The 26,623-nt window shown below is 40.5% G+C and overlaps 1 long non-coding RNA gene across 1 annotated transcript; it reads left to right on the plus strand.

Moving 5' to 3' along the window:
* Window positions 1–13: 13 nt before the first annotated feature.
* LOC134516622 (uncharacterized) lies at window positions 14–26,350 on the plus strand. Its single transcript, XR_010071381.1, has 4 exons — window positions 14–153; window positions 1,166–1,272; window positions 14,923–15,049; window positions 26,249–26,350. It is a non-coding gene; the product is annotated as an uncharacterized LOC134516622 (long non-coding RNA).
* The last annotated feature ends 273 nt before the right edge of the window (window positions 26,351–26,623 follow it).

Consider the following 26,623-nt stretch of genomic DNA (forward strand, 5'->3'; position numbering starts at 1 on the left):
CGCGGCGGGAAGGTTCCGAGGGCGGCCGTTTGGCGGGCTGGTCTCCTCAGGTCGCCGTCCACCTCAAACCTCCGGCGGGCAGCCGCCCTCTCCCGTCCTGCCTGTCCCGTCCTGGCGGTGAGAAGCGCCGCACGTCCGGCAGGCAGCCCGGGGGTGAGGGGAGGCCGAAGGGGCAGAGCGGGAAGTAAGCAGGGATGGGGCTGAACATGAGCCAGGTGGCCAAGAAGGCCAACAGCATCCTGCCTAAACGTTAGTCTGGAGAAAAGGAGGCTGAGGGGAGACCTCATCGCTCTCTACAACTACCTGAAAGGAGGGTGTAGAGAGGTGGGGGTCGGTCTCTTCTCTCTAGTAACAAGTGGTAGGACAAGAGGAAATGGCCTCAAGTTGTGCCAGGGGAGGTTTAGATTGGATATTGGGGAAAGTTTCTTCACCGAAAGGGTTATCAAGCATTGGAACAGGCTGCCCAGGGAAGTGGTGGAATTGCCATCCCTGGAGGTATTTAAAAGACGGGTATGTTATAGTTGAATTTAAAATAAATCAAGTCCGAAATAGATTCAATAAATATTTATTGAGGTAGGAAGGCAAAAACAGCGCTGGGCGGCCGGGGAGTCGCAGCTCCACCAAAGGCTCGCAAATTCAAGCAAGCTGAGCAGCTCTTTTTATCCTCACGGAGGTCGGGTTTCATCATCTTCGGTACGCCCCTCCGTAGCTTCTTGCTTGAGGTAGTTTAGATAAAATGTTGGTCACAGAATCAGCTCAAAACAATACATTCTGATAACATTGTGGTTAAGCTTTTTGTCAAACAAGAGTTCCCATGTTGGTGTAGCAAGATAATATTGTGGACATGTCTCTTCTGGTAAAACAGGGAGTTCTCAAGACTGCCACAATGGGTTCGTTCCTCTTGCTTAACAGGTTCGATCAGCAAATCACCTTTAGTTACTTATTACAGGTAGACATGGTGCTGGGGGACATGGTTTAGTGGTGGTTTTGGCAGTGTTAGGTTGATTTGAAAGTGTTAGATGATCTTAAAGGTCCCTTCCAACCTAGACAATTCTGTGATTCTATGGGGACTCAGGGAGCCGGGAAGCGCGCTGGGGCTCTGTCCGACGGGAGTCGGGGAGAGAAGCGAGTGCCAAAATAGCAAATCTGCACTTTGTCCTCACAGAATTGCAATGTCCATGGGTTGGATGTCAAGCGGCTGGGAAGGGCACAATTTCCACTCTGCAGGGAAAGGTGTTGCCGGAGTTTGGGAAGGAGACATCATAACAAATGGTAAATACATAGATACTAAAGACAGCACTCTTTAGCAAGAGTAGTTAGCACCTGTGTCTTGTGTGCTACTAAGCACTTGGTGTTAGAACACAAACTGCATTTGCATGCAGTTTCATCTTCTTTGATTAAAAAAAAACCAAAAACACCATAACTGTTATCGTCCCAGGAATGCCTGTGTCCTGAAGAGAATGAGAGAATTACAAAAAAAAAAAAATCCCCAAAATTCCCTTTTGGTGTTATTTTGGGGGTCCTAATTAATGTAATCTTTCTCCTCACTTAAAATACACTGTTGGTTTCACTGTATTTGGGAAATCATTGAAAAAGTTTTTATGTTTTGCATGGATGTTACTGTTCAGTGGTTGTTCCATACTCAAATTTGGTTTGCTGTCATAGTGATTGCCCCACGACTTTCACCTGACAGAGACCAAATGTTAGGGCATAGTAATTGCAACAAATAGTTGTGATTGTAGTTCATATGGGTTAGCACCTGAAGAGTTATCTCTGAAATCTTTCATCAGTGGCTCCATCTGTTCTCAAAACAGTGTTTAATCTTAATGGTAGGAATACAGTGTAGCTTAAAAGGGGAAATATTATCTGTACCATAAAAAAAAACCTGTACACAGCTCTATCTCACCTGAGTTTATGCAAGTTGTGCTTTGTCACAGATCGACTTGCCTTTCGGAAGGAGAATTCAGTCTGTTCCTCAGCAATTTCTGCTCGTTTCCCAACTCAGCCACCTAGAGGTCTGTAACCTAGCAGTGCTTGCCTGAGTTCTGCAAGAGCTGTGAGCTCTGGAGCGTGGTTTGGTTGGCACTCGTGAAAGACACTACATAGGGTGTGAAGGAGTATGAAGTATGCGGTGAAGACAGCTGTATGGACTTGCTGGTCTGTTTTCTTTGTATGTGTGATGCGTCCTTGCTTAACTCCTCATAAATGGCATACAACATAAGTAGAAACATAAGCATGTCTTTGATTCATTTTAATATCAAAAGTTTTTTCTACAAGCATATTTATTGCTCTTGTGCATATTGCCTAGAAAACCCTCTGTGAAAATCATTAGATGATGTATCGTATAGATATTTAAATGAAGATGAATGCAAGGATCACAAAGCAGTTACATTCCTGTGTATTTCATAGTCTTTTGCCTCGGAAGTGTTTGATACATATTTCATATAAATAAGTCCTAGGGCACTGTTTTATTTCTTGTGTGCTTTGATCATCCATTCACTCAGGTGAGGTGGTTGTATTGCTTCTTGTTGTACTTGATCACGCACTTCTTACTGAAGTTGGCTGCTACTTAAGGAATGTGAGTTTGGCTTAATGGGAGAGGCAGGTATTCCCTGGCCACTATTGCTTTCCAGGAAAACTCTGGTAACTTTTGGGAGGCCAGGGTTGTATCTCCCACAACAAATTGTGTGCTTGTCATGCTTTTCCTTCAAGATGTAATCTTCACACGAGATTAGTGGGACACACAGAAAACAGCATTATTGTTTAAGACAAAAATTCGTGATAAGTTCATTAGTTAAGCACTGGTCATTTCTCCATTGTAAGAAAGCATGTGGAGACGTAATTTTTAACTATTGTCAGTAGCTGTGGCTGCATGCTATTTAACAACTTAAGTAGAAAATATGATCTTTTTTGAGACCTTAGAGCATTTTTGTGCCATTCTCACTTTTCTTAATGAAAGCAATTAATCATTTATATTCTTTTATTCTGGTTGTGACCATTCTAGTCTTTTTTAGGCAGCCATGAATGCAAGAACACAGTGAGAATAAGTGATATAGCATTGGAAAAAAATGTGAACAGAATGCTTTAATCTATTTTAGAGTAATTATCCTAGTCAGCTAATCTACTTTAATGAATGAATGGAACTGTTGAAGAAAGAACTCATATATATACGTGGCAATTTCATTTGAATGGGCATTTTTACATAAACAAACGCGTGTGAAAAAGAGGGAAAAATCTAGAAAAAAACCCAAGATTTTTATCTTAGTCTCACTTAAATGGCTTTTAAGCAGTTATTTTATTTTTATTTTATCTTGTGAAACTGTTATCTGCCTTGATTATGTTCCAGAAACCACCCTCTAGATGGCAGGAGTTAGTCACTTCACTCATGAGCACTAAAAGATCTTATTTTCAGAACTGGTAAAGTGGCCTAGGGCTGTAATATAAGTGAATAAAAAAAAATTAGATGACAATAGCCAATTTAGAGCTTATAGAATTTCCATTAGCAATACTGGGCTACTCTCTGGGGAACTATTGTGGGCTATTGTTGTTTGTCAAAGGTACATGCAGAAAGTAGTGGGAGTCACCCTCATTTTTAAAGGTGTTTTCAGTGACCTTTGTAAAAGAAGCCATGGAAGGACAGTGTGTGTGTTTCTCTGAACTACCATCATTTCATATTACCTTACAGAGAATCGGAACGGTCATGTTTTTGTTTAATGGCCACTGTCTGTCTAGCTCAGAAAACAGCACAAGATTCCATGAGGGCCTCCCTACATTGCCTGACAAAGGTATTTGTCTAGTCAGGAGCTTGCATGACAGCAGATATATCGGTGACTGTCTTAACCCTAAGCTGTGCTACCTGCAGAGTAAAAGCTGTCGACTAAAGAGAACTGGAAGTGAAAGTCACTCTTGTAAACTAAGTGATGCAATGACAGCCATCTCTGTTGATATTTACACATTAAAGGCATACCCTGCAGCGTGCATTGTTTTTCACTCCTGTTTTAGTCTGCTACACCACCATGCATCTCATAAAGTTAGTTTCACTGTGCAAAGGGCCATGGGATGGTAAGAAATCAGAATCCCTCCAAAATAAATTGCTGTCTAGGGTGCAGAACAACAAAATTTTGGGCAATCTCTTTCCACCTCGCTCCCTTTTTTGCTCACGTTTTGGAGTCACGTGGCAGGGTAGAGCAGTAGCACTATGGATTACATACTGACTGCTGGTCAGAGAAACATTTTTAAGGCAGTAAATTCACAAACATTTTAAATAGGAATAATTCAGCGAGAAGAAGTGCTTGGAACAGTTGTCTGAGGGAAGGTGGGGGTTGCTTTTTCAAGTGACAAAGCTGAGTAATACCCTTGCAGCACAGTGTAGCAGCTCATGTGGACACTATCTTCAGAGTTGCCTTACTCACTCCTTCGTCTCCTCATCTCATAGAAAGTCTTCTTTTCCAGTGAGGGCACGTTTTGGGGGTGGACACTTATTTATTCCTACTACTCAAGTAATAACAAAGGATTCATGCCACCTCACTTCTAGTGCTGAAAATTATTGAGATCAGAAAGGAAAATCAGGAAATGAAGTGTGTGCACAGCCTATCAGAATGGCAATATTCTGGGAGAGACAGGACCTTCATATGTGGTGACACTGGACTGTGCTGGATGACAATGAAACATTTTTACTGCCTTTTGCTGTAATATCTCAGTCCCTTTAAAGGTACAATAAAGCATGTTAGCTATCAACTTGAAATAAATACTGACCTGAGTTGTTGTAATTTACTTTTAATTTAATACACTGCAATTTCTTTTTCTCTAAATAACATGCTTGTTCTGATCTAATTAAGCCCCTATTGCCTACCTACCTATTACCATAATTATCTTCATTATTGCAATGTCTCCTCACAGCATTCAATATGTTTCCCTCCCCGGGGGTTGCATTGTAAAATGGGTGCAGCATATACCTTTCTAACTGACCTTTGAAACGGCATACATCAAATTTAATTTGTTTTTAAATCCTGGCCTTGCAGCAACTGACCTTAAAAGTCATGTCAATATTTGTTTGATGTAAGATAATTTTGTCTGTAGACATTTATCCTTGCTGATTTAACTACATAAAGAAAAGAGAAACAAAGAAAAGAACTTGAGGCAAAAATCTTTACTGACGTCTACTGAATTGGCGTGTTCAAATATAATATTCCAAAATAGGCCACCTTGAATTAAGTGTTGCAAACATTTTTTGTGTGCATGTTTTCTTTTCCCCCTGCTATTATAAAGGAAGCTTACAATCACTAGCGTTAGCCCTGGAAAATTATTGCCCAAGGAATTTCTGAATTATTATTTTGTTTGGTCAACATTTGTGAAATGTATCAAAAGGGAAAGGAAAAAAAAAAAAAGAGAGAAAAGAAAAAGAACTTGCTGTTAAGTGATTAGAGTCCCGATTCAGGGAGTGCACCCAATTGTCAACTTCTTTATTAAAATCTATTAATCTTTCCTATGATATTCAACTTGTATGTTTTCACATTTCTTCCATGACTTCAGCAAAGAACGGACCAGCATTTTATCATGGTAGTTTGTTGGGGCTTTTTTGTTTTGTTTTTTTAAGGTGAAAGAGATGCAGTAAAACTAATGCTGGAATTTTGGTAATGCATTTAATGAGGTATCCTATGTTAATTATCATATGTTAATTAAGATTGCTGAGGTGAGGGGATAGTGCAAGACTAATCAGTTACTCATTTTCTAATGAAAGGGGTAAGCAATGGTTATTTGCGATGGAAAAAAAATTGTTGGCCGGTAGCAAGTTATTAGTATTGCATTTCCATTATGAGATTGTAATGTTGCAAATTATCTTGTTTCTCTTCCCTGTGACCCCATCAAAAGGCTGGCACGTGGTGATAAATTTGCTGCATATGTGACACTGGGAGGCTTTGTGTGTGAAGAAGAGGGAGATGCCTGATAGAAATAAATAGGAGCACCTGTGTGACAGAAATGGAAAAAGTAAAAAAAAAAAAAACCCAAGGTCAGAGAGTAGATGACTAATGACAAGAATTTCTCTTGTAGTGTTGGAGGCTTGTCAGATGGAAGTGACAGAGGAGAATGAAAAATGTGAATGCTTTAATTGGCGACAGGATATGAGACTAATTCACCTAACTTCAGCTGTGTGATGATGAGCTCGTGGGTCTGAGCTTGTTGTCCAGCCTGTCCCTCTAGAGAGATGGGCACCCGAAGGGGGTCAACCATCTCACTGAGGACAGGATGATGGCTTTTTTCAGACAGTTAAAGCTAGGTGCCGTGACACCTGCCCAGGGTGCCCACCAGCTGTCGGTGCCAAAGAAAATAAGGTTCTAGGGTATACCGAAGGAGGTGTTTCCACCAGGGCTAGGGAAGCGTGGTACCAAAAAGGTCTCACAAGACATTATCTAGAATACTTGGTACAGTTACCTGAGTTCAGCCCTGATCTAAAGTGGGGGCTGCACAACTGCAGCCGTACCACATGAGTTAAGAGATGTGTTACACTGGAGGATGCTAAAGCTGAGAGGAAGGAGAAAGAGGGGCTGAAATTCCTGTGGACTTCCTGCAAGTCCACTTATGAGCATGGACCAGTTAATACCCATTTATCCTTATTCAGTGTAAAGAGTTCAGAAAGCCAGGTGGAAGGAAATTTTGTCAAGGTGATCAGGAAACTAATCAGCCTGTCACATAGGAGGAAGCTAAAAAGATGTGCTATATTTAGCAAAATAAAAGGTCAAAATGGGGTAGGGGTGGTTTCCATCAGTGTGGCAAGTAAGGGGGGTGAGCAAAAAGCCCATTCTGGCACAAGAGCAAATGGGTATGAAAGTTTACAGCCTGGGACCACATGGTGTGAGGGAGATAACAACAGTGGGAGAGTGTCAAGGTCCAGGGGCTCTGGTTGTGTGATGTATGAAGAGAGCTGAGGTTGTTTAATCTGGAGAAAGGAAGGCTGAAAAGATCTAATTGTTGTCTTCAAGAACCTAAAGAGAAATTATAGAGAAGACAGAGCCAGACTTTTCTCAAGGGTGCACAGTGAAAGCATGAGAGGCAACAGTCACAAGCTGTAGCAAGGGGAATTATGACTGGTATATGGAAAAAAAATGTTTGGAGTGCTAGTGGTTAAGCAATGGAAGAGCCGTGCTGGAGCCTCGTACATTGATGACAAGAAACTCTCTTCTAATTTAGAATGGATATTATTAAAATAACACAATAAATTAGATTGGAAGGGACCTCTGGAGGTCACCTAGCAAAGCCCCCTGCTGAAAATTTCCACATCAAATAAGGTTGTCCAGGACCTCGTCTAGCTGAATCTTACATGTTGCCAAGGATAGATTGCACAACTGCTCCGGGCAACCTTTTCCCAGGCTTAACAACTCTCCCTGCAAAGATCCTAAATAGGAGGATCCTGTTGACTTCAAAGGCAGTTGGATTGTGGCCTAGATGAGGCAGAGTATTTGTTTGCTATCTTTTTTCTGAAATATCTGTGCTAACAAATTCAGCATTTCAGCTGTTCCTCGTTTTTCCTCAGTTATTGAGCCGTGTGACATTTTCCTCTTTTGTGTCACTTCTTATCTAGATAGCAATTTTTCTCCTTTAATTATGGCTTTTCCTTGTTCAGTAAAATTTGGTTGTAGAAATCTTATGCAAATATGAACTGAATGGTTTTCTGGTCTAATTATAGCTCCATTTAGATGAGACTAGTATCAGTGGTACTGAGCACTGGCTGGATTAAATACTGAATTTATTCAGCTAATGAAAGCTGAAGGACAGATTGTTTGCTTTATGGCACACAACATGGGTGGTTTAGCTATCGGTTCAAAGGACTAAAAGAGAATTTTTGCATCACCAGTTCACTTCCCTGATATTGCAGGGAGCTCTCTCTTATCATCTCTTTCACAAACTTAACAAGCTCCCGTCTTATTTGCCCTCACTGTGTTTTTGAAAAGCATTGTGGATAAAGAACAGGATTACATTTTTTATGATAGCATCATGCAGCAATTCATCACATACTGAACTTCATACTGTAGATGATGTAATACCTGTATTATAAATAGGATATTTGAATGCAGGTAATCGAGTGTCAAATCGTATGCTTATGGCACTATGAATAACAAGACTTGGAACCATTTCTAGGCATGGGCATCAGTCCCCAATATTCTGATTGATTTAGAAAACCCATTTGGTTATGTTCCACTGCTGTTAGTTGGTATTCTGACAATAGTTTCTATTCATTCTCATTTGGAAGATTTCATTTAGAGTACAAAGTTGTAATAACAGTTCTATTGCTTCTCAAGTACCTGTACATTTAGAGTTATTGAAGTGTCACTGTAAATACTCATGTGCTTACAATGTTCACTAAACTCCTTATTTATATTTATTGTGGAGTAATGAATCTGTAGTCCTACTCTGAGCTAGAGCTTATCAACGGGTGATATATTGTGAAATACATTTTCATTTTATAATAAGTGTTCCAAGTGTGCTGGTGGTGTTAAAAAGGTGAGGAAAAGCATTTTTGATGGAATATAAGGGGGAATTGAAGAATTTGTTTCAATTATTTTATTGTATTTATCTATTATTTAAAACACTGGTGGAAACTGCAACACTGATGTACCCAAGTTAAAACTGCAATAGAAGGACGAGAAAAAAGCAGGCGGTTTCTGAAAACAACATCCTGGACTGGCATCTGGTTTCTTTGCTATTTTTTACTGGGTTATAGTGCTTTTTGACAAGATGGAGCTCTCTCTAACTCATTGTAGATGCGCAGTCTCTGCATTGAGAGCATGTCTGATGGGTCACTGGAAGTATCATCAAGGTGTTTGAGGAGTTGTTTGTTTTATTATATTTCTTGCTGCTGTCATGTCACTGGACAGTCTGATGCCATCCGCACCTAGGATGCGGCTGTGTATTTTATATGAAGTTCAATATTTGTCTACAAGGAATAAGGCCTTGAGGTTATGAATCTGCTATTTGCATGATGATGAGTGAAGTTAGATAGCAATAACTTTTGGTCACTGCCAGCTTCTCCTGGTCTGACCCACTCTGAGCTTGAAGACCTTCCAGGCATCCTACAAAAGCTAGTTGTGCAACAGATTTGGGTTGGAAGATGGATGAGATGTCCCTGGCAGTCAGTATGTTTCCAGAGCATTGCCATTTATATCGTTACCCAGCTGAAGTAAAATGTTATTTCTATTTGTTTTTTTTCAAGTGGCTGCTTGGTGGAGTTTATTTGCATAGTGGTATTTTTGTCACTGGTCAGTTCATTTTAAATCTAATTCGTTTCGGAGAGCTCAGACCTTTTAAGTGAGCATGCTTTCCCCCCCCTATGTTAAATCCAGCTAAAACAGCCTAGAATGAATTGGAGCACTGGCCTAGAAAGGAGAGGCTTCACAGCCCATTACTGATCCCCTGAGCCATCTCATCCCCTTGACTGTCATGCAATGTTTGTTTAATGTAAATTTCCCATATAAAACAAAACAAAATAAAACCCGAAAAGCAGAACAGCAGCTCTTTGGCATTAAGATATTAAAATGTGAAGGTAGTGAAAATGAGATTTCCTTTCATAAGTGCATTAGCGACCTTAGGGGAACCCTCAGCAGGGAAATGCCACAGTGGTGAGAAAAGGCTCAACTCGGAGAAGGAGGTGGATGAGCGTGTTTGGCAGCGTGGGCTGGAGTCGCTGGGGAGTTTTGTTTTCAGCTTCAAGGGAGAGGAGGCCCTTGTGAGAGCCGGTGAGGATTTCTAAAATAAGTGCTCTGGGCCAGTCTGTCACTGTGCATGTTACCAAGTATGTCTGGGCAGGAGTGTGTCAGTCTGTGAGTTACTGAGGATTGCTATGCATAAGTAAGCACATCGTTTTGTGAGTCACTGAGGATTTCTATGCATGAGTGACTGTTTCTGTGCTTGAATATGAATAAATAACATCCAGAGCCTCCAGTCATTCTAAAAAGGTTTAATCAAGGCTATCAAATAACTGGATTGTCAGAAAACATAGCTTGCTGAATTTATTCATGAGGTCCTAGGGACTAAAGTAAATTCAGCATCCCAGCAGTTTCTCCCAGGTCTTTTAAAGTTCCTGGGAAGATCAAAGACAGACCTGTAATTAAGATCCTTAAAAATGTAAAACCAAAACGGGATTGCTTCTGTGAAAGGTAGAAGTGATGTGTTCAGAGTCCTGTGTGCATATCCCCTATTGTGGGACGCTCTCAAGCTCAACAAGCATTTCCACGGTCACTGGTGGATCTGTCTAGCTTTGCATGGTATTGGGCGTTGACTGTAACGTTCATCCATTGGTGGGTTGAGAACTGGAGGTACTTGGCAATGAGGAGAGTATGTGTAAAATGTGAGTGACAGCCTGCAAATACTTGCTGAAGGTACTGGGAGAATGCAAGGCAGAGAATTTCAGAGCTCACGCGCTGAGCATATGTTCACATTACACTTTACCTAGTTGTGTCTTCACACAGGCCTACTGAGCCTGGCACTTTTCAGCAAGACGCTTGCCCAGTCTGCCTCTGTGCCTCACTGCCACCGCTGTCATCCTGGCCTTGCCTTATATCCATCTCACGTTGGGACCCAAGGGCACCTTTGTGTCACAGCCTCCCCCGCTTGCAGGTCTGTCATTTCATCTTAATTTCTCAGATGCCATCACTCCCACCCCACCATGGCATGGCACAAGTGAAATTAAATGAGGGGAGTAGGCCGTTCTGTAGATGAATGTAAAGACATTCCAGGAATTAATACAATACAAAGAATTAAGCCACCTGCAGGCTATCCACAGAGGTCAAGTTAGGAAGAAATGAATGGCTGAAAGGTTTATACAGTGGTCTTCAAACACAAGTTACCATGGTATCTGTGGAATCAGCAGAGACGGTGCAACACTTGCAGGCTGTACACAGGCCTGAGCACTGCAGCCAGCCCGGCTGTCCCCAGCGGGGCGTGCTGGGTCCCCTCTGTCACAGCCCTTTCCCACGGAGGGCTTTCACAATAGGAATCTGAGCTCTGAAGTCACCCTCTGCTCCCAGGGGAACTTCTGCGCAGGTACTTCTGTGGTACGCTTGCAGCAGGCTGAGCTCTGAGTAAATGGACCTCTGCTATGAACTTACCAGACCTTTTCTAAAAGGCTGTTTTTTTTCACCATGGGTGTCATGAAGTTGGTGAGCGTGTCAGAGTTTGACCCTGAGAAGCCAAGATACAGGTTTTGAAGCAGTACTTGCTAGAGAATAGTATAATGTTTTTCCTTTCGTAATTTAGTAGCCACAAGCGTTAAGTAAATATCTGTGCTGTGAATCTCTTTCTGAAAGAAAGTTACAGACATTATAAATTCTTTCCTTTCAGTAACCCCTTCTGATTACATCAGGCTTCCTTGGATTCAATTTCAACAGTTGCTCTTCAGCCTGGTGCTGATCTTATCCAAATGTCTGGGTAGCTGGCAGATGGCATTGTTTGCATCTGAGGTGAAGCTGATGTAAAGTTTTGAGTAATTTTCTTATTGCTGATATTTTATCCTTCCTGTGTAGCAATGTACGCTAGAGGCTTACAGGGAGCTCTGTGTGACACAGCCCATCTAAGAACAAAGCTGGAACTGAGGTGCTAAAGTGCTGAAATAAAAGCAGTTATTGAAAGCTAGTCAAATATTATCTGCAGAGAGTTTGCTGCCCTGTCTCTGTTGTGCAGCTACATCTCTTGTGGAGCAGCTAATAAATAGGGTGCGGGAATACTACAGACATCCTCGGAAAAGAAGGACGCAGAGATAAATGCGGATAAACATGAAATACAATTATCCAGCTTGGAAATGGGTTGCCACACAATTCTTATTGCTGTTCCTTTGGGGAATTTTACACACAGAGACCTTCCACCTTCATCCTCTGATACAAGGTGGCGCTTCCCGTAGCCTAATGCACATTAGCAGCCCTCTAAAGCTTTTGTTCATTATTGACTGAAAGATAACATCCTTGCAGCCTACCGAATCACTGACTGACAGCACTGAGAGGTTTTCCCTAGCTGAGGTTTGCTGGCAGCTGACCAATGAGCAAAACCTCTCGGCCAGCCCTGGGTTATCCCAGGGGTACCCCCGCTGTGACTGGCAGTGGAGGGGGGGTTCTGCTCTTACAGGGCAGGCACGAGAGGTCTTCTGGCTGGGCAGCAGCTGGAGCTTGTGGTGGCTGTGCCATGTCTGTTGGCTCGCATCCTGGTTTCTGTCCTGAGCTCATGGGACTTGGCTGGTATCTCGGTTTCTGTTTCTGGCTGTGGGTCCTTGGCGATGCAACCTTGCTCCAGCCCTTGGCCCTAACAAGTGCGGAAGATTGATTGCATGGCCTAAGGTTGGCACTTCAGTCCCCTCTCAGTCCATGTAGTTATAGGTTGTAGTGGTGAATCCCTGGTCACTTGTTGGTCTGCATGCCTAATCCTTTTTCTGCATTTTCATCTGCTAGCTGTGCTTGCCTTTCCTGTTGCAGCTTTTCATGCCTTTCATGCTGATTTCAGAGCTGATTCCTACAATCTGGAGGAAAAGTAAAAATGCAGTTCTTCTGCAAGAAATTCAACTTGCTAAGTATCTTTTATTATTACTTTTTTGCTTTGAATAGTAATTCATTCAACAAAACTATGCAAAGTGAAATTGTGGAAGAGAAAGAAAGAAAAGGAAGTCCCCAGAAAATGCTTAGTGTTTGAGTGCTTCTATGAGCTGTGTGAAGAAAAGGGCAAGATACGCAGTCCCCTGTCATCTCGAGCTGGGGAACATGTAAAGATCTCAGCTGTGGAAAGTCATCACACAGAAAGCAAGCAAGCAGGAGACTTCTTTTCCCTTTGTTTCTGAATACTTTGGATTAAATCTTTGGCACTAACAGATGGGACTTCCAGCCCCTCCCTTTGCAATGGCTTCATGAAGTCGTATTCCTGAGTAACGTCGCTGATGTAGCAGGCGCACCACTCAAAGCAGAGGCAACAGCCTAAAACCATGGTACGTGGCAGCCAGCTGGTACAGCATGTACCATGGTACAGCACGGCCTCATGTGGCATGTCTGCACTAGCCAAGTCCTGTAACAGAGGCATAAAGTAAGGCAGAAGAAGAAGAAACACAATTTCTTAAAGTGACCCTAGATAAACCAGGGTATGGTGTAGTCTCTATAGCACCCCTTTCCCTTATCACTTGGGATTCTTTGCCACCTTCCCTCATCTAGTTTTTATGCCTGTAGAATTTGATAATGCAGGGAAAGCTTGTGTGGCTTTAAGTGATAAACCCAGCTGCACTTTCTGGCTCCTTATCTAGCCATCTGCAGGGAATCAGCAGACAGAACAGATAAGCTGAGAGAAGATGTGACAAAGGATTACTCGATACAGCTACAAGAAAGGCAGTTACTTTGGGTGGGAGGTGTTTGGGTTCAAGTGCTGGATTGAAGCAGAGAAATTTGGGGGTTCCCTTGAACACAGGAGGAATCAAGGTTTTGTATAGGACTTGTCAATAAAAAAGAGTGAAAACTCTGTCATCAATTTTTCCTCATTTCATGAAATGTGCAGGGAATAGTGAACTTTGAACTACCTAAAAGGGCCTCGATTTACTACTGACTGCAGAACTGTGCTGGATTCGTCTCTCTGGCTATAAAATAACTGATTTAGCAGAGTAAGGAAAGCTAGTGTACCTTTGTAACACCTGGGCATTAATTAACAAAATATCTGTGCATATGCATAATATGATTTAGCAGACAACGTTCATTTGATGGAAGGTGGAAGATATGAAATCTTATGTTAAAGCTAATATTTGGTATAAGAATTAAGAGAACTTTGCCTGTGTGAAGTATGTTGTAATTTTCATGGGAAATACAATAGAGATGTAAAACAATTGGAGATGATTTTGTTACACTACAGGAAGTAGCCATAATAAGAAAATTTTAGACAGTATATTTTTTATCACATTCCTCTTGACGTAACAAAAAATGTATTTTGTCAGGTCTAGCAATCTAGTTAGAGTATTCAGAGTAGTTGGGTGCTAGACTATGATTCACATAGAGAGGTGGTTATTTTTTTTTACACTATGTGAGGAAAAAGTAATCTATTTGATAGAGCTAGTCGGTATGTTACAGCTTTCAAATGTAAGCCACAATACTGTGTTTTTCTCATACATTAGTTGTATACAATTATTCAGAATATCTAACACATTTTGTCTGTATTGTTTCCCCAACATAATTATTTTTCAGTTTGAATCTCCATTCCTCTAATGTTAGTTAGCAGCAATGCTGGTTGGGAAAAGTGAGATGAGGACAGCCATGGATAAAATATGAAATAAATATTTACTGTGGAATTCTTTATTTAAACATAATTTTAAAGTACAATGAAAAATATACTCTATAGCTAGAAAATGTGCATGTTGTAATATATCCATGAAATTACTGAATTGGTTTTCTTTCCTTTTGCAGTATCTGTCGTGCAAGCTTTTAGTATTTCAATAAATCATAGCTGCTCATGAGAGTAGCCTGACACTGGTGCTAATTGAATGGTACTGGATTGTTAGCTTTGATCTGTGATGAGGTTTCCATGGTGATATCACCCGATGAGACTATGGCCACTACAACAATTTCTTTGTGCTGATGTGACTCTAAACTGCCTACCTAGCTGAGGATGAAATCCCAGCTATGCTGAAAATCAATGGGAGTTTGCTGTTGATTTCAGTGAATGTGATATTGTCTCTATCATGACTGGGTTTGGAGACATGCTCTGGAGTCGTAAAGGTCCCAAATGAAGGCAGTCTGTAGTCAAGATAATACTTTTGTTTTAAACTCTTCACTGTGTTGCTCGAAACCAGATGGACTTTGCTGACATTTATACCCATTCCCAGACTGACCGTGTCTACACATTAAATAAGTTATGCAAGCCATTTCCCTCATAACTTAAATACTTAATCTGTGCTTATTTGATTTCATTGCATAGGAGCCATTAGAATGGAGTGAGACAACATTGCATAAGGGATGATGAAAATACAGAACGATGGTTCCCCTTCAAAGAGCTTACAGCTGGATACAGATGAGCTTGTGAGAAAAGAGTGGGAAAGAATGAGGTAAGGAGAATTGGCAGTGATCAAAGCAAAACAGTTGCCTGACTACATTGGATTTGATATTTTGCCATTTGAATAATTGGCATTGTTTTTAAGGAGGCTTTTGAAGGAAGACAGTCATTCACTCTTCTGTGTGAAGCAGGTGGAAGAAAGCGTGGCAGTGCTTTTTGGAAATTGAGTGGGCAGCAGAAACTGGCAGCATGGGTAGAGGGATGGCAAGGTGGGTGAGGATGCAGCAGTGAAAAACCCAAAAGAGATTGTGATGCCCATCAAGGTAAAGTTGGTAGCAAAACTGTGGTGTGACAGTTAGTCCCACTTAGTGGAGGAAAATAAAGAAAGGGTGGAAAAGGGCCAAGATAAGATGATCTTATTTTAGCAGTACTCCGAATTGTCCTAAATATGGCAAGATTGCATTTGCCAGGACAAGACAAAAAGAAGCTCCTGTAAATGTATGCGATGGGTGAAGCTCCTGTCAAGACATGAGATGGGTTCCTAGATAGAATTTTTAGGTGCAAGTGTGGTTAAAAGAATCTGTAATTTTCAAGACATAATGTGAAAAGAAATTGGCAAGCTTTAGATGTAATCAGGGTAAGAGAATCTTTGGAGGGCTCTGAGTATAAAACAGTTTTCAAACTTTTCTACCTCCTTATGTTAGTGAGACAGCCTCATATCAGATAACAAAGTAGAAAAGAAGCATTTCTGTAATATTTCAACTGTTTTCTAAAGTTGAGAATGGGACAAGGGACAGGGTTGATTGTAGAAGGTCAAAAGATCTCTTAAGGAAGGACAGGAGCTGTGATTTTTTTACCATACGTTATTTTGGACTGATAAGTAGCTGTTTCTCCTAGCAAGAAAAATGTCCCAAATAATATTCTCTTCCTTGATTCTTGTGTTAAAGTTGAGCTATGAGTGTGTGGAAAGGTTCAAGAAAGAAATTTAAGGAAAGTGAGAAAAGATGTATTAAAGATAAAGGTACATATTTTAAGAAATTGCTTTACCTTTATTGCAGGAACTTTTTTTTTTTAATGAAGAAGGCAAAAAAATCTTAGTTGTGCCAGTTTTATGTTTAGTTCTTTAACTCGTGTAAATATTGAGAAAATCCAATACACTTGAGAAGACATCAATGTTTTTCTTACTAGACTGGAGAGAAACTGTTCTAATGGAGCAGTGATGACCTCTTGTGGTTATCTAGTAAAGCTTCAGGTTTGTCCCATGTATAAAGGAGTTCGAATTTTTATTAAATTAGGGAGAGTCGCAACATTGGCTGTAGCACTACCTATTCTTATTTAAGTCCTTTACTTAAGTGGGGAGTACAAGCTAGCTCTCAGACAGTACAGTTTTGCCTCTTTGCTGGAATTTCACTCATGTTGGGCTTAATGTTCTAAGTGAAATGGGATTTTTTTTTAAATCAATAGAAGTGAAACAAAAACTCAAATAAACTTTGTGCAATTAAAGCCTTCTAGGTAAATGTTCCTATCAGTCTAAATGTGTGCAACCCAAAAGCTGTGGCACTGTGCTAGTATACAGGGAAGTACCATATTTTCCCTGTTTATGCTGACTGAAGTACAGAGACTAAACATTCTACATCAGCTGGTGAAAAATGTATATCTGAAATTACTTTCTTGTAAATAATCCAACTTAAATTCACATCGGCTAGTGTTTTAAATGATACTTCATGCTTACAATTTTCCATTAGAGTTACAAAATTACCTTTAATCATGTAAAAAGCTTGTATTATTTAAGTTGAAATTGTTTATGTTCGACCGTGGTCTGAAAGTGTAAAATCTTCTGACTGACTTGAAATGTGATTTAAACCACCAGTGGGTTTGAGGAAGGAAACTATGTCTCTTTTGTATAGCATCAAAATTATTGCTAGACTTCCTTTCTGCCTCTGCTAGGTAGTGCAGTATGCTGTGAAATGCAATGTGTAAGTAGCCCTCAGTGGCTGTGTACAGACCTAAGGTATGTCATTCTTTTGTTATGCGTTGACAACGTTAATGTGAATTCTGTAGCTTGAAGTCTGGGAAGTCAATATAAAAAAATTCTAATCTCAGTATATCAGTGAAGGAGCACATCTAAACTTCTCAATAACCTTGGGAAGAAAGGCTTGATTAGAAACATACAGACTTCATTACCATGAGCTGTCATCGTCACTGAGAGTATTGGAAAACTCAGAGACTGGACTATGAGGTATTTCAGGGTGCGTCTTTCTGGTGGTTGATGCTGGCACAAAACAAAGACCTTGTGCTTCAAGATTTAAGACAGTCATTTCTGGAAGGCAGTATACTATGAGCTGGAGGCAATGATGAGAGGTATCATAGGGCTATTTGTACCTTCCAATGTGTTTACTTGTTTTGACCGTTCAGAGGTGGGATGCTGATTCACATAGATTGTATGTCTGCAAAAATACATCCATTTCCAAGGTCCTATGAATAAATCACTAGGTCGAGTATCAGAAAAAAAATAGACCACCAGAAGAAAGCAGTTTTCTTCCTGCACAAATCACTCTGATAGGCGTGAAGGCAACAACTAAATAGCGTTGAAATGATTGCAGCACACCAAGTATGCAATATGTTTATTTTCCAGCTACACTGGTTGCTGTATCTCCGTGGTTAGTGGGCACAATATTCTAGTGGTGTTACCTAGCCTTTTGTCCAGGACTAATCAGTATCCACAGGACATGAGAACATCTGCAAGAAAACCAAATTTAGAAAGCACCACACGTGCACGTTACTTCACAGTCAATCAGGCATGAAGCAGTGCCTACATGCAAACATTGTCATAATCTGCTCCTAACCCATGTCAGCGACAGACGCCATTGTCCCTACTCTCAGGTGCCCAACAGGCATGGGACACAAATGATGGATTTTCTTCTTTTTTTTTTTTTCCTCTTTTTTTTTTTCCCCAGGAGTTAGTAGCCCTCCAGTTCTGAAAGGCAGAGAAATGTTGCACTGTGGCTACTGCTTGTAAGCCCCCATCTTCATTTAAAATACTGTGTGGGAATAGTGGTCAAATCTCTGAGGTCTGCACCAAAAACACAAGAGCAGCCTGAAGTCACTTATATGAGCAGTCCATTCCTCAGGGGGCTGACCCACGGCCACAGATTAACTCTGAGGATGTCGATTGAGGGCTTCCTTGTACTGGGGGATCGCTAGCTACCATATACCACATAATCGCCCTAAAAGTTTTAAATATATTTACAGAGGAAGCGGAGCATTTTCATTTTGTGCATTTTTCCTTCTGCTTTAAAATAGAGAAGGAAGATACAGATGATTCCTGCTCAAAGAGAGAACACTCATCCAGAAGACCTTTCAGCAACATGAAAGGTGCCAAATGAATCCCCCAATCCCCCCTAAAAGATAATAATAAATAATGATTTTTTAAAAAGCAGAACATTGGCAGAAAACTCTCAAGTATAGCTATCTGTAGTAATTGCACACACACACATTGCCAAATCATGTGATCTTCTACCACTCTCTTAAGAGTGTAAAGTAGTGTTTCTCAGTCACATTCTTTCTTCCTTCCCTTCCCTTTGCCTCTGCGGCGCAGAGCCCTAACTTGCCCCCACATGGTGAGGAGAGGAGGTTGTGAGGCTTCTCCTGCCTCAAGGTGAAGAGAAAGTCTCTGTTTGCTTTCTCTGACCACTTCGGAGGTCCTAACAGATTAAAGGGTTGAGGGCTTCTTGACAAATCATTTCAGCCTCTTGTCTTTCAGACACTTGCCTAGAGGCTGATTTGCTGAAAGCTGGACTGTGGAAAGCTTGATATTTGATAAATATAATAAAATATTTCTCTTCGACCTCTCCAGGCTATTTGGAAGCAAGAAGGCATGTGGGGAGAAAACTTCTTGTTAGCTCATAAGTGTCAGAACAGGTAGTTGCATTCAATTACACAACCAAGCACTCCATTTAGGAACAAAGTATTCCAGGTAAAGAAACCAGAAAAAGGCTATACTATGCCTACAGAAAAGAACCTTAGTTCTTTTCTAAATGCTTGTTTTGCATTTACATATACTTTTTGTCAGCTACAACATGAGTGGAGCAGCCTTACCGCCTATTGAAACGTTTCGCTAGTTTTTATTGACGTTTTGGATAGCAAGAGGAAAATGATTTATAGTGGAAGTAACTTTTGCCTATGTTCATGGTTAGCTTAGGAGTCAACTAATGAATTTCTACAAACTTACTTCGAAGATCAAAAATTAGTTTGTAAAGTTTGAGAAGTATAATGGAATATAAAAGCCCATATAAATTCTCAAAATGCTAACAAGTTGAAAAAATACTTTTTTTCTTTAATGTCTCATAAAACACGGACCTAGGAATGATATCTGATATTAAAAACAATATTACAACTTAAATGTTAATAACATCATTAGCGTTGTAGGAAATCAGAATAGGTGAGCATAATGGACCCTCTTACAGGAATCCTAATTAGTCTTTGCAATCTGTAACAAAAACAAACAAACCCATACCGACTCCAGAAAAACCTTTTCTTTTCCCAAGACGATGTTATAATGAACCATTACATTGACTTGTACGACAACAAAACTTTTAGTCTCTTCACAAAAAGAAGCTTTTAGACAAGATATTGACTAAGGCGTATGCCAAATAAAGGTGCAATGTAATAAAGGGATTTGAGCAATTTGAGTTTAACTCTGTCAGACAAAGAGCAGTGTTATTGTAAAATGCTGTGCTCAATTCTATATGAAAAAAAAACACAAACTAACAAAACAAAAACATATCAGAGATTGGAACTAGAACTTGATGAGCAAACTTCCTTGAATGACTTTTTTGCTAAAGTACTTATAAATCATTCATCAGTTCTTACCCTGCATGGACCATTTCTCTGTTATTCTAATTGTAGTGGTAAACAATTTATAAATGTATGAGATAAGAGGAAAAGATACAAAGGATAGGGCTATTATCTAAACTCTAAATGTAATGTCTGAAGTATTTGAGTGATGAATTCAGAACACTCAATTTTTAAAGACTAGCCATATAGGAGGACAGAGTTCTAAAGCACAAAGAGGATGAGAAATGGTAATAGCCCAAAATTAATAAAACCCATCTGAGCGCTATCAATTTTTTAAGTAACAACTATATGTACTTTTTCCCTTAACTCGGTGTTCGAAGTCTTCATAGGCTGTAGTCTAAGTCCCAGTCCAGGTAACAAATATCCTTTCACTGAATTTAAAGAAAGATCCAATGAAGGAAGTAAGAAAATGAGACAGCAAAACCCTGGGCTCTCATCTTTTTCATGTGCTTGGCATCCACAGGATTCAGTGCAATTTTTATTCAAACCAGTAGTAAAAATACCATTTGAAGAGGAATTTTAATATCTACATATGAAAGTACTTCCTTTGAGCAGTAGCGCTGCTTCTAAGAACCTGTTCAGTCACAGATCTGAGCAGCAAACAAACTTTAATAGCATATGCAGGAACATCATAAAATATGCTTAATGTGACACAGCTGCACAGCATTTCAGCCATAACCTGGAAGAATGAAAGTCTGGGTGTACTGAGCTTGTAAAACTCTCTGTGACAGCACCATCTGGTGTCTTCCAATAATACTATTTATGGTATTTTTAGGGGAAGGAAAGGAAAGAAATATCCTGTCAACTTTTAAAGCTAGGTTTGGATATAGACAAAGGGGATTTCCTTGATCATCTAGTCCAAACCTTGCTGTTGCATGCGCTCATTTAATAATTTCTACCCATCAGTTTATTGTGTCTTCTGTAATTCCAGTTAGGTAATTAGAAAATTTCACAGTTCTGTTAATTTAAAACTTTCCTCCATTTTTGGTGTATTCATTTATATATGATCAACTCGCAGTCTTTTTCTAAAGTACCAAATCGTAAATTGCTATTTCCCTTTCACTGCATTTCGTCTTCCTGATATACCAACAGAGAGCAATCATATCCCCTTCATCCTTTCCCTTGTTGCCAAGCTTTTAACTTTTTCATGAATAATTCTTCGTCCCCTCACTCTCCTACCTGCCCTTTTCTGCGTCTTCTTCAAGTGTGGTTCCTCTTATGGTTGGTGGTTACCACCAACTCCAGGTGGACTTTCTTGTGGTCTCGTGAGGAGATTAGTATGCCCTCCGGACTGCTGATCTGTCTGCTAATGCATTTTAAGGCCACATTTGAAGGGGGGGGGGTGGGGGGGGTGGCAGTTAATGGGATCTTTGTGACATTGACATCCTCATCAACCAGTATCCCAACCAATGACCTTCCAGTTAAGAGCAGAAATATGTATTTTTAGTCTGTAAATCCATGACTTGGCATTATGTACTATTGAATTTCATCACATCTCTCTCAATCAGATCAATTATGTTCTCCTGTATTCCATACATGCCTGCCTTTCCTTTGCCAATGGCAGCTTATTTTAGGTCATCAATGAATTTCCCATTTTGTTTGCATGCACCATGCTCATTAATGATTATATTAAATATGATCAATCCCAGGAATCACTCTTGGAAAACCTCAATTAGTAACCTCACACATCTGTTTTCAGCAGAATGTATTACTGTCTTCCATTTGGCCAAGCGTCTGTATTTGCTGCCTGCGTGGCACTGTATAAATGCTCTATGGAAGTTTATCAGCAAGGTGTATTAGTATAGAAGAACACCCAATTAATTCAGGTATATGCTTCCTGTCTCTTAAGCAAGACCAGGAATCTCTGTGTTTGTCGGAATTGGGCCATATAAACTTTCCTACCATTATCCTGGGTATATCTATTTTTCATTATTACATTCAGAGCCTTGATGGTGGAAGTCTTGACAAACATTAGCATCTCAGCGTCGCTGTGTACACTTAACTTTTGATCCAAGTGTGGTAGCTTTATGGAATTGTAACACTGTGAAGGAAATGCCACTTGTAAGCACAGTCTCTGAATCTTAGCTAGGATGTGCACGTGTAACTTGACCCTCTCACACGCCTACTATGCTGGCAATTAATAGCTTCATTTCGGCAACGAAATGTCCTTTCAAAAGCTGAGCCTCCCACTAGAAAATCTTTCAGTGTGACTATGCCAGAACTTGAGGTGTCGCCTTGGCGAGGTGAAGTTGTATTTTGTAGCTCTGCACGCTCTTCCACTGGTGATTACTTAAGGAGCAAGGCGCAGGATGTCTGTTGAGCAAGTAACTTTGTCCGTGTGAATACTACCTCTTCTGCAGCATATTCACTGATATGTTTCGACCAAAATAATGTGAAGCAGGATTCTGCCACTAATTTGAAAACTGCAGTAATATTTAATATATGCTGTCCACAATAGACGATGTCTTTTTCTGCACAGAGATTGAACTCTGTATTTCTTTTAGGCATTAGAGAATGATGTGTAGCTGGCAACCTCTACTTCCAAGATTTATCATTGTACCACAGAAGTTATGAGACACCTCACTAGCACTTAGGATGACTCTCTTCATTCCAGATCACATGAACTTCCAGCATGAGGCACAGATGATCTCTAATCACACATTTCTGTGCAGCTGCTGCAGCAAGTTCCATTCTTTACACAGTCTTGTCTAATACATTTCCCATTTGTCTTGTTTTTTGGAAAGAATCTCTATTATAAGTTACAGCTTCTTTTAGGCTTTTCATAATATTTCCCCAGGAAGATGATTAAAATACTAGGAACTGGCACCGTTTTGGAGCTTGAATTCTTGTGCATTAAGAAATTCTGCCTCAGCAGAACTGCGCTTCATTCCGTGTGTGTCTGCCAGCACCAGAACAGCTTGCACAGGTGCAGAGATACAAATTTGAGCCTTATCCCATACTTAAGCTAAAGGCTGTCTCCAGTCAGTCTGACTGACCGTTCAAGGAAGAAGATGGAGGTGCCTGGATCTGATGCTAGTGACAGTGGTTCCCTCCCTTCTGCCCCATGCTGTAGGCTCTGGAAGATGGTAAGCTTAATAACAGCAGCTTGTTAGGTCCTGGTGGACCTTTGATATATTTGGTTACACGTGCTCGGCTTTAGAAGGAGACAGGTAGGAAAGGAGCAGTAAGTAAGGTGAGCACTTGTAATCAAGTTACTGGTGTACGGCAAGAGAAACCGCCCGGTTGGGATGGCACAAATGTCATCTGGCTCAGTGCTGACACCTTGCCTACCCCGCGGAGCTGGGGCTGCATTCTGTCAGTTCACTTCTTCTCCGGGTAAGACGTTTAAATAACTCCCTTTATAGGAGAGCAAGGAAAATAAACTAGTAACAGGAGAAAACTAACTTTTTGATATTTTTATGTTGCAAAGGAAAAGCCAATATTTTGACTGAGGGCTTAGTAAGCCTCTACACGCGAGTAATGAGAAACGTGGAAAATGCTAAAGGTTTAAGGGAGCTGAGTGAGCTATTACAAAGAGAAAGAAATTGCAGAAAGGAGACATGTTTCTTTTAGATGTTCTTTATTTTTAAGAAGCTGTAATAGAAGAAGGAAGAGGCAGAAAGATGTTCGTCAGCATCAGTCTCCTGGGTTCTTGTAGTTTACAAAAAAATCTCTATAACAAAAGCAGACACTAAACAAACATGATAAGGCATGGCAATTTTTGCCTCTGGGACACAGGGAGCACCATCTCACTATGAAAACTTAATAAGGATCAAACAAGATAAAGCTCCTTTCAACTCTTTTCATAATTTTTAAATGAAAATGTCACTTTCCCTGTAAATTCTATCGAATGTTTCCTATAGCTCCCATGAGGAGTTTATCTTGGCTGGAACACAGTTTGGTTTTTTTCCTGGAACTTTACTCTGAAGATTTCTTTAAAGCATCAGAGCATTATCAAGAATATTAAATTGACCTAAGTAAATGAAACCAGAACTACACTAGCAACTATAGTAATTCAAACGATATTACAGAAGAATGAAGCAGTATTCCAATCTAAGGCAGGATTCTGTAATAAAGCAAGCGACAGGCAATATAGCTATTAGCATATGAATAAGAAGATGGATGGAGTATTAACAATGTCAGGTCAAGAAAAGATGTATTGCTCAATTAACTCTCTAAATGAACAAACTTATTGGGTTTTTTTAACTCAAAGCACAGTATTGGCAGCAATCGAGTGAGGCGATGGTATTGCTTTAGCCTTTGTATGGTCTCCCAGTGTTAATATCTCTTCTGTTCTTCTCCAGCTGTAAACAAGAATCAGTTTCAGTCTCGTAGCTAGGGAAGGCAAAAGAACTCGTTTTCCTGAGCACCTGCAGAGAGATTGTCTTTCAGTAAACTTTCCCTGCTGTCCATCAGCATCAAGAAACTTTCAGGCTGCACTGAAATTAGCACTGACGCCAAGTCTCTCCCAGCCGGCACCTGCTGGGGTCCTGCCCCTGTGGGGACTCATCACACTCAGTGCAGAAGGAACTGAGCTGCTGACCGAAACCTCCTGAGAGTAGAGAGAGAGGTGGGATTTCTGACCTTCCCCGTAGTGTGTTTTTTCCATAAGTTTGCTTTTTCTTGTGCCCAGCTCAACACAGAGTCACTGACCTTCGGGGGTATCTAGGTCCTATATACAATAAGGCATCGAGTTTGCATGCTCTGAATTGCTTGCTGGAGGATCTTTGCATTAATGGTAAAGGCAGCCAAAGCACCTAATTCAGGCTTTTTCAATACCATGTAATGCCATCTTCCATATTCTTCTGGATTAAGATTCTTAACTTCCAGGTAAATCCCTACTTCAGCAGAATTTAGGCAGCCTAGTCTTTAAAAGCCTAGCTTTTAAACCTTTTGCCATTTTACCTCTTGGCACCAATTGTCCCAACAGGCTGAGATAGAGGTCACCATCAGATTCCGTAACAGAGGGGCTTAGCAACCTGGAGGAGATTCCTCATCATTAACTGAAGCAATTTCTAGCCGTTGCCTTTGAGATTGTTTGCAGTTTTGTGTGCAGAAACACAATACAACACAATCTAAGCATAACAAGTTACTTTATAAACGAAAAAGGGTATAAAATAATTAATTTTACCTTGTGAAAGGGCCATCTAACAAAGTGTTGTGGCACAAACTAGAGGTAGTCATATAGTGAATTTCAATGTGTCATTTGCTCATTATCAGCTGTTACCTAAATCCAGTTTATGAGTTTCTGTATATCAAGAATCTGGAGCTGGAGTTCCCCACGTGCTGCTTCTCTTCTACTTTCTGACCACTTTTCACATGCTGAAGTTTGAATGTGATGGTCTTGTAACTTTCTACAAGGTATAGTTCATCTGGAATTATTCTCCCTTCAGAAACATGGAAAATGGAGAGGATAATTTGTAATATGTTATTAAAGTCATATATAACATCCAAAATTTGGAGACACACCCCTTACCCCAATGCTACAGACACTGTAACGTGATTTTCAATAGCATATAAAAGTAGAGAGTGTGCTTTTCACTGTACTCCAGGCAAGGTGATTTGTGATCAGGCTGGGTGAGTGCCTTGTATGCCGCTGTGGAGGCTGGAGCAGGACAGAAGTCACAGGGTTTGGTTTTTATGAAGGAGAGAGCACAGGCTACGGTAAGGTGGTGGCAAACGTCTTGCTGGCCTGAAAGGAAACGTGTTTACAGCTGCTTGGTGGTTCATTGAAAGTACGATGTTCTTGTGCCAGGACTAGAACAGAGCTCTGGGGAGCCAGGCAAAGGGAGAACCTCAGATGTTCCTGTGAACGGAAACAAATAATATGGGAAGAACCACCATCGACCATTACACGAAGCTGGGTGATTATAAGTCAAAGCATTGACCTAGTTAATTATAGTTCAGCTTTCAGCAACAAAAGTAATCAAATATTCTGTTGTTTTTATTCAGGAGTACTTTTAAGGTGAGAAACAACCCCTAGATTATAAATTAATTGTGAGAAAGTTAATATCTTGCATTTAAGTAAAGCATGCTTTCCAGCGGTATTTTTTTGTTTGTTTAATTTGAATATGAGTATAGATGGTCCTTCACTTCCCAGGACAGTTTCACTTTTCTCCAATGGACAGTCACTGTTTAATTGTCTACTTTTGCTCAAAAGTTGCAACTAAAGTCTGAACTTTCGTTCTTGTTACGCCTTTATCCACTAGCTGAAAGAGCCTTTTAGTACCTGCTGTTATATCCCTGTGATGATACTTACGCAGTGCCTCTTTTCTTGAAAAGCTGAATAGATTGAGCACCTGAAATCTCTCCCCGGAGAGGAATTACTTCAAATTATTTTTAGGGTTCCTTTCTTAACCTTCTCTACTATTTCAATATCCTTTTTAAAATGCAGATACCAAAACCGGACACCTGCCGGTATCTGTCTCACTGATGCTTCATCCGGAGAGAAAATTGCTTCCCTACTCCTACTTCTTACTCCTTGGAAACATCTGAGGGTAAGCGCGTCCTCTTTAGGCCCCTTTTCCCTAGGAGTATAGCACAATTCCTGCCTACTCTGACCCCCACATCCTCCCCTGTGTGCAGAGTAAACCACACACTCCCCCAGCTCTGCTCCGGAGCGGCCGGCAGTTTCGGTCACCTGGAATCGTATTTTTGCCTTGAACTCTATTAAAACATGTTCTGTTTCAACTAAGCTGATCTTATCTCGTCCTTAATAGTTTACACGTGCAATGAGAATGTCATCTATCATTGAATACCACACCTTTAC

Source organism: Chroicocephalus ridibundus, chromosome 5 (assembly GCF_963924245.1).
Source record: "Chroicocephalus ridibundus chromosome 5, bChrRid1.1, whole genome shotgun sequence".
NCBI lineage: Eukaryota > Metazoa > Chordata > Aves > Charadriiformes > Laridae > Chroicocephalus > Chroicocephalus ridibundus.